This window comes from Tiliqua scincoides, chromosome 12, assembly GCF_035046505.1.
Source record: "Tiliqua scincoides isolate rTilSci1 chromosome 12, rTilSci1.hap2, whole genome shotgun sequence".
NCBI lineage: Eukaryota > Metazoa > Chordata > Lepidosauria > Squamata > Scincidae > Tiliqua > Tiliqua scincoides.
Window position 1 is genome coordinate 4631518 of NC_089832.1, and position 7427 is coordinate 4638944.

Below are 7427 nucleotides of genomic sequence, written 5' to 3' on the forward strand. Positions count from 1 at the left end.
TCAGAACTCAAGCTCTCAATGAGGAAGAAGCTGGAGCAACACCAAGCTCATTCGGAGAGCCGGCACCGTGTCGAAGAGCCTGAAAGTGTGCGAATCGGGACGGCCAGCCCCAGTTCCAATCTTCTCTCTGCCACACATTCATTGGGTGGCCTTGAGCATGTCGCTCCCTCTCCACCGCAGTTCCCCAGCTGCAATATGGGGATCTTTTATACTTGTATTGGCAAACTTCAGTCTCGAAAGACTCTGGTATCGCGCTCTGAAAGGTGGTTCTGGAACAGCGTCTAGTGTGGCTGAAAAGGCCGATTTGGGAGTGACAATCCCTTCCACACTGGGAGCAAGTGCAGTCTGTCCCTGGTCTGTCTCCCTGGCTGTGGACCTTCCTTCTTTGCCTCTTTGCCTCAGACTGTTGGCAAAGTTGCAATAAGAGTTTACAATTTTCTAAACAGGTTTGCAATAAGGACGACAGTTGGACAGTTGGTCCTCTGTATCCATGGGGGATCTGTTCCCCCTGTGGATACCAAAATCCACAGGCTTCACAGGATCTCTGGACTTAACCGGAAGTGCCTTCCCGTCATGTCTGAAGGCCTTCTGAAGTGCAGGGAGGCACTGAAAGGTCTGCCAGAGCCTTATGAAAAGCACTTCTGGGTTCTTGCTTTTAAAAACAAAAGCACTTCCAGGAGGTCCTCTTGAGGACCTTCATTGCGGGCTTGTGATCCATGCTGAGTCAAACCCATGGATTGTAAACCCATGGATAAGGGCCAACCTACAAATCATAATAACATAAGAAGAGCCCCACTGGATCAGGCCAAAGGCCCATCTAGTCCAGCTTCTGTGTTTCTCACAGTGGCCCACCAAATGCTTCAGGGAGCACTCAAGACAACAAGACACAACCTGTGTCCTGCTGCCCTCCCCTGCATCAGGTAATCTGAGGTAGCCTACCTCTAAAAATATCAAAATAAGAGGTCATATACTTTGCACAATCAAAAGTGCTTTACAAATGTTAAATAGGATTGATTAGGATTAATAGGTGCCCCCCCCCCAACCAGTTGATTAGGACTTTAATGCAGAGGTATGGAGGATGAAGATAATGGTGTTGATGGGCCACCAGTCAACTTCTGGTGGACTACTTTGTTTGGATGTCACTAAAGCTTGTTTAAATAGAGCAGCAAAGGTCAGCATTCTCCATCTACATTAGCAGGATGGTGCAAAGAGCCTTTCACAGACCTAAATTAAGATCCGTGTGGGTTCCAAAGAGTACTTCACATATAAGTACTCTACTTAAGTGCATTCACATCGAAAAATGGAAACAATGGAGAAATCAGAGCCCATGGTTTACCAAAACAGAACCATTAATAATGACAAGCAGACTAATCTCAATCAGTCTCATGACCTGTGGCTGATCTCTGTGACTCTTTGATGTTCAAGTATTTTTCTGGGCAGTGGCCACACCACTTGATCCATGAATTGGCATTAGCTACATCCATTTGCTTCTTGGAAGTTTTGATGTATGTCTCATATTTTCATGATAGCATCTTGCTTCATAAGGTGGTGGCTATAATAATCCCTGGGGGCTGGGGATAAGAATAGGCCCTCAGTTTGGCTGTACTTGTCGTAAGAAGTGACTAAACAGCCACCGGGTAGATGGAACTTGTTAGCCTGGGAAGGCAGCTCATCTGAGAGAAGGAAAACTCTGATCCCAAACCTCCACTGCCTTGTGGCTACATCCAGTTACGGAAAAGGCTTCAGGAGTCAACCTTGAGGCAAAATCCAGAGCCGGAGTCCCTGAGGCAGTTCACGGCTGAACACAGTCACGTTCTGGCAACTCCTGTGATGCCGCTGGAACCAACTGTATTGGCCTCTGCCTTCCCATTGGACCATTTCAGCGATGTGGAGAGGGGGGATTTGCTGCATGGATAACAGCCTGTCCTCCATACCTACTTTATCCAGGCTTCGCGCACTGGAGAGGACACTCTGTTCCAGAACCACCATTCAGAGCGCGATGCCATAGTCTTCCGAGGATGCCAACAACATAATAATCCCATCCAATGGGTATTCAGTTCGTTTCTAGAAGCCCTCAACTAATGGATCTTTCCATAAATAAGGGACACCACCCTCTCAAACAGAAATCACAAATAATGGGGATCAATGAGATGGGGCTATAGCCCAGTGCAGACCAGGGGAGGTAGCCTTGGGTGGCGGGCTGCAGGGAGGTGTCTCAGAGGTGTCTCATCTTGCCCCAAGATGTTTAACTTTATGAGACTTAGGTTCCAAATGACCTTGGTACGCCAGTGCTAATGCCAGTGCTAAACAATGCTAATCCCAGACTCAGTTATTTCTCCCTTGGTGAAAGCCTCCAGATTTGCTTCAAGATTTCCCATAGGTGAAAATTTATTGGCAATTGCTTATGGCCATTTGTTAAAAGTTCTCTTCTGGATGACCCTCAAAGCTTTAGAACAAACTGTCTCGTATGGCCAGGCATGCTTAACAACCCACACAGTGTATCTTTTCCTTTTTGTTTTTCCATTGAAGAATTAAAATGCAAAGTTCTTACGTTTAATTATACATTTTTTGCTTTCCTTAATGGATGACTCTTCTAATGAAAATATGAACTCGATAGGTTGCTCCCAGCCATATAAACATGCGGGCCTTTGAAACATGCCATGTTCACCACCGGGAAAAATAACTGCAATTTCAAATGAAGCTCAAAAGAGTCTGGGACTAGCATCGTTCCTCAAGACTGAAGTGAGATTGAGAACATAGGTGGTGCTGCTCTTTCTCCAAATCCATGCATTCAGCAGGACCAAAGGCATGCCTTTGAAACATGCCAAGTTCATGCCAACTTTTCCTCATGCTAGTATTCCATGTGCAAAGCCATTATCTTCAGGGATGTGCTCCACTCAATGAGCCTGAGTCGTGAGTCAACTCGTGAGTCAGGGACCCTGTGACTCGTATTGCAAGTCAAAGCATGTGGCCATTGTGACTTGAGACAAGCAAAATTTTGAGTCTTTTGACTTGCAAGTAAAGTCATTTGGAGAAACTGAGCTGGCCCACTTGATTGACTACAAGCTGTTCCTTAGCTTGGGATCCCCACTGAAGTAGACCTGTCAAGAGGTTTGGCTTAAAGCAGTGCTCCCCAAACACTCTGGCGATGTGATGCCCTTTGCCCTGCAGAGGTGGCATTTGAACCCAGAAGTAAGTGGTGCAAAAAGCATCATGTGATTACATAACTGGCCATTTCTGAGTTGGGAGGCAGAATGGAACCTAAAAATAGAGGTAAGGCGGCCGTGGTCTAATCCAGTGTTCTGTTTCTGATGTGGCCCACCGGTTCAGTAATAGCTAACAGTCTAGGCTTACTTGTCAGCGTTACTTACTCAGCGTGTGGTTGGTCTGTGGAACTCCTTGCCACAGGATGTGGTGACCAACTCTGGCCTGGATACCTTTAAAAGGGGATTGGACAAGTTTCTGGAGGAAAAATCCATTACGGGGTACAAGCCATGATGTGTATGCGCAACCTCCTGATTTTAGAAATGGGTTATGTCAGAAGGCCAGATGCAAGGGAGGACACCAGGATGCAGGTCTTTTGTTATCTGGTGTGCTCCCTGGGGCATTTGGTGGGCCGCTGTGAGATACAGGAAGCTGGACTAGGTGGGCCTCTGGCCTGATCCAGTGGGGCCGTTCTTATGTTCTTATGTCAGTGGGCAACTGGAGAGAGTAGCCCTTAAGGTGGTATCATTCATTCCTATTAAGCAAACAAGTGGCTGTTTTCAAGATTAGGAAAGAGATGCTATTGCATAAAACATCCGCACTTTGAAATATACAGTTCTTTTAAAATGTCATCAGCCTTCTTCGTCCATGTGAGCCCCATGGGCTTCATCCCCACTAGGGCAAGTCAGAAAGGTCAACCGTCTTTGAAGATTCTGCAGGGAAGATCAAATGCATCTGGAATTAAGGCTCTTTTTATTTAATGTGCCGTTCTACTTAAGAGAACACTTTGGGCTCTTCTCCGTGATACTAAGGATGAGCTGCACACACCAAGCTGTACTCTTAAAATCAAGTGGCAACATCTCTTCTCCTCTCCCCCCCAAGCACTCAGTGGGGCTCTCAAAGAATTATCCTGGAGGGTGGAGGAATTTGAAATAAACCATGGAGAAGGAACAAGGGGGGATTCTTAAAGTGAACGGAGAAAAGAGGACTCAGATTGAGCATCTAATCAGATTACCGTGACTTCTGTAGCTTTGTGAGTTGTGTAGTTCTATGATTAGAGGGCATGATTGATGCTCACCCTGGTTTGTAAGAACAGCAGTGTTTCTTTGCTGGATCAGACCAAAGGTCAGTCTAAATCAATGTTCTCTTGCTAGCTATAGCCATCATTAATGCCTGAATCCTTCTTTCCCATGTCATGAGCACTTACCCCAGGGATGAATTTGCCATGCCCTATTCCTTCACAATTCCTTGGGCTTACTCTGCCCAGCTTTCCCTTCCTCCTCAATTACAATTTAACTACATCCCTTCTCAGAAGTTGCTCTCCAAAGTTCTCATTTTGAATGCATAGGGCAGCTATAATTGCTGGCACTAACCCCAGTGTCAGTGAACTCCCCGGCCACATTCTTTGATGCTCACATGTTCAGTTGAATGTGTGACTCTTGCATGTATGGTTGGACACACTGGATTCCATTCAGGCCTTTCATCCAACATGCAGAGGTTAAGGGGTATTGGACATGAGAGGGTATTTTTTAGTCCCCTCTCTGTGGGCCACATTGGAAAGATTGCCAATGAGAATGGACCATCAATGTATGTATGTACATAAGAGCATTGTCGAAAGATTGCACAAAATCATTCTTGTTATGCTCTGATATGTGGCTGCATCCAGATTCTTCCCCTGCCATTTTTATTGATAAACAACACCACATGTGTGAAAGAAACATTGGGTAGGCTATCCTACCACTGTTGATGAAGAGGTTGAGGGTGAGGATGATAATTCACAGATAGAGAATGATAATTCACAGATACATGGAAGTGCATTGGTCAAACACCACACAGAATAAAACACAGGATAAAACACTGTTAAAAAGTCATGCATCAGTAATCTAGAGCAGGTGAAAAAACATAAAGGAACATAAAGAATACCATGGTTGGCAACCTTCAATCTCAAAAGACTATGGTATAAGCCTACAGCACTGGGTATTCCCAGGCGGTCTCCCATCCAAGTACTAACCAGCCCTGACCCTGCTTAGCTTCTGAGATAAGATGAGATCAGGCATGTGAAGAATACCAACCCCCATCAATTTCACTTTGACACAAATTAGGTAAATGGGAACTCAAGAACTTGGGGAGAAATTCAGATAAGGAACATAAGAACATAACATAAGAAGAGCCCTACTAGGTCAAACCAAAGGCCCATCTAGTCCAGCTTCCTGGATCTCACATTGGCCCACCAGATGCCTCTGGGAGCACACAGGACAACAAGAGACCTGCATCCTGTTGCCACTCCTTTGAATTCCAAGCTAGCCTACTTCAAAAACCAGGAGGTTGCATTTACCCATCCTGGCTTGTAACCTGTGATGGAATTTCCCTCCATATATTTGTCCAATCCCCTTATAAAGGAATCCATGCCAGACGTCATCACCACATCCTGTGGCAAGGAGTCCCACAGATTCATGGCACACTGGGAAAAAAGAAGATTTCAGGATAGTCCCTAGCTTTCATCCCACTGGACTAGATGTGCTCTTCTGCTTTGATCTGCGTGAAGGAAAGGACAGAAACTAAGGACGGAGCCTTCCTGTCTCTCATGCTGAATTTAAGATGCCGGGGATGTAGAGGAATATACACTTGGAATATAAACCTATGAATAAAATAAACGGGGGGTGGGGGGGGGGTTTAGGACACTCAATGAGCCACAGAAGCTCAAAGAGATGTCCCTTTCAGTGGATTTCTATTTCAAGGATGTGTCACATTGAAACGAAGTGTCTCTACCTGCCTAATTACATTTTCTTTCTCCTTCCATGATATTTTCCAGATTACATCTAATTGAAAAGAAGCAGTCTAATCATTCCCCAGCGACGCTGCGCAAAGCCATATCGATTCCCAATATTCATAGGGTTCATTTATTATGATTTTATTTCTAGCCAGGGTGCCAGAAGCGGGAAAGCCTCATTAATCTCCTCTGTGCCCCCTCTCCATTCATATCTAGTTGGGCTGGTGTGATCGTGATATGATGGAAATGTGGAAGGAGGAAATGTAGAAGGAGGGAGCAGAGGAAATAACCTGTTCAGCTTTCCTGAATTGGAGATGTCTTTTGCTCACAGTTTATCTTGTTTTCCCCCCCACATTGTTTCACAGAATAAAAGACTCTGGTATGTCTTCCATCAGCAGCCCAATGGGATGCAAAGTCTGGTATTCCGCTCACTTAAATTTGGGTTGCAAATAGCCATCGACAGCAACTGTTACCCTGCACATGCCCGATCTCGTCTGATCTCGGAAGCTAAGCAGGATCAGGCCTGGTTAGTACTTGGATGGGAGACTGCCTGGGAATACCGGGTGCTGTAGGCTTATACCATAGTCTTTCGAGACTGAAGGTTGCCAGACATCTCCCTATACTGAACACTATCTCCCAATCTTGTCTGATCTCAGAAGCTAAGCAGGGTCAGGCCTGGTTAGTACTTGGATGGGAGACTGCCTGGGAATACCAGGTGCTGTAGGCTTATACCATAGTCTTTCGAGACTGAAGGTTGCCAACCAAAATAACATAGCCATGTTTTGCTATTGTCTATCGCAGTGGTTCCCACTCCTGTAGCCCCGGGACCCACTTTTTAGAATAAGAATCTGTCAGGACCCACCAGAAATGATGTCATGACCGGAAGAGACATCATCAAGCAGAAAATTTTTTAACAATCCTCAGCTGCAATCCTACCCAAAGAGTCAGTCCCATTGACTATCGTTGTTAAAAGCATCTTCATAGTAGCCTGTTAAAAGTACAGATCTGTGACATTTCTCCAAATGCAGTCACATACCCTTGGTAGCGTTAAGTCTAAAATATTAAAAATAAAATAGTGACATGAATGGGGACCCGCCTGACATTGGCTCATGACCCACCTAGTGAGTCCCGACCTACAGTTTGAGAAACACTCAGCGCGTGGTCGGTCTGTGGAACTCCTTGCCACAGGATGTGGTGCTGGCGTCTAGCCTAGACGCCTTTAAAAGGGGATTGGACGAGTTTCTGGAGGAAAAATCCATTATGGGGTACAAGCCATGATGAGTATGCGCAACCTCCTGATTTTAGGAATGGGTTAAGTCAGAATGCCAGATGTAGGGGAGGGCACCAGGATGAGGTCTCTTGTTATCTGGTGTGCTCCCTGGGGCATTTGGTGGGCCGCTGTGAGATACAGGAAGCTGGACTAGATGGGCCTATGGCCTGATCCAGTGGGGCT

The 7427-nt window shown here is 45.7% G+C and overlaps 1 pseudogene; it reads left to right on the forward strand.

Annotated features, from left to right (window-relative positions):
* Nucleotides 1–6429: 6429 nt before the first annotated feature.
* Nucleotides 6430–6549, forward strand: LOC136663296 (5S ribosomal RNA; annotated as a pseudogene).
* Nucleotides 6550–7427: the final 878 nt, after the last annotated feature.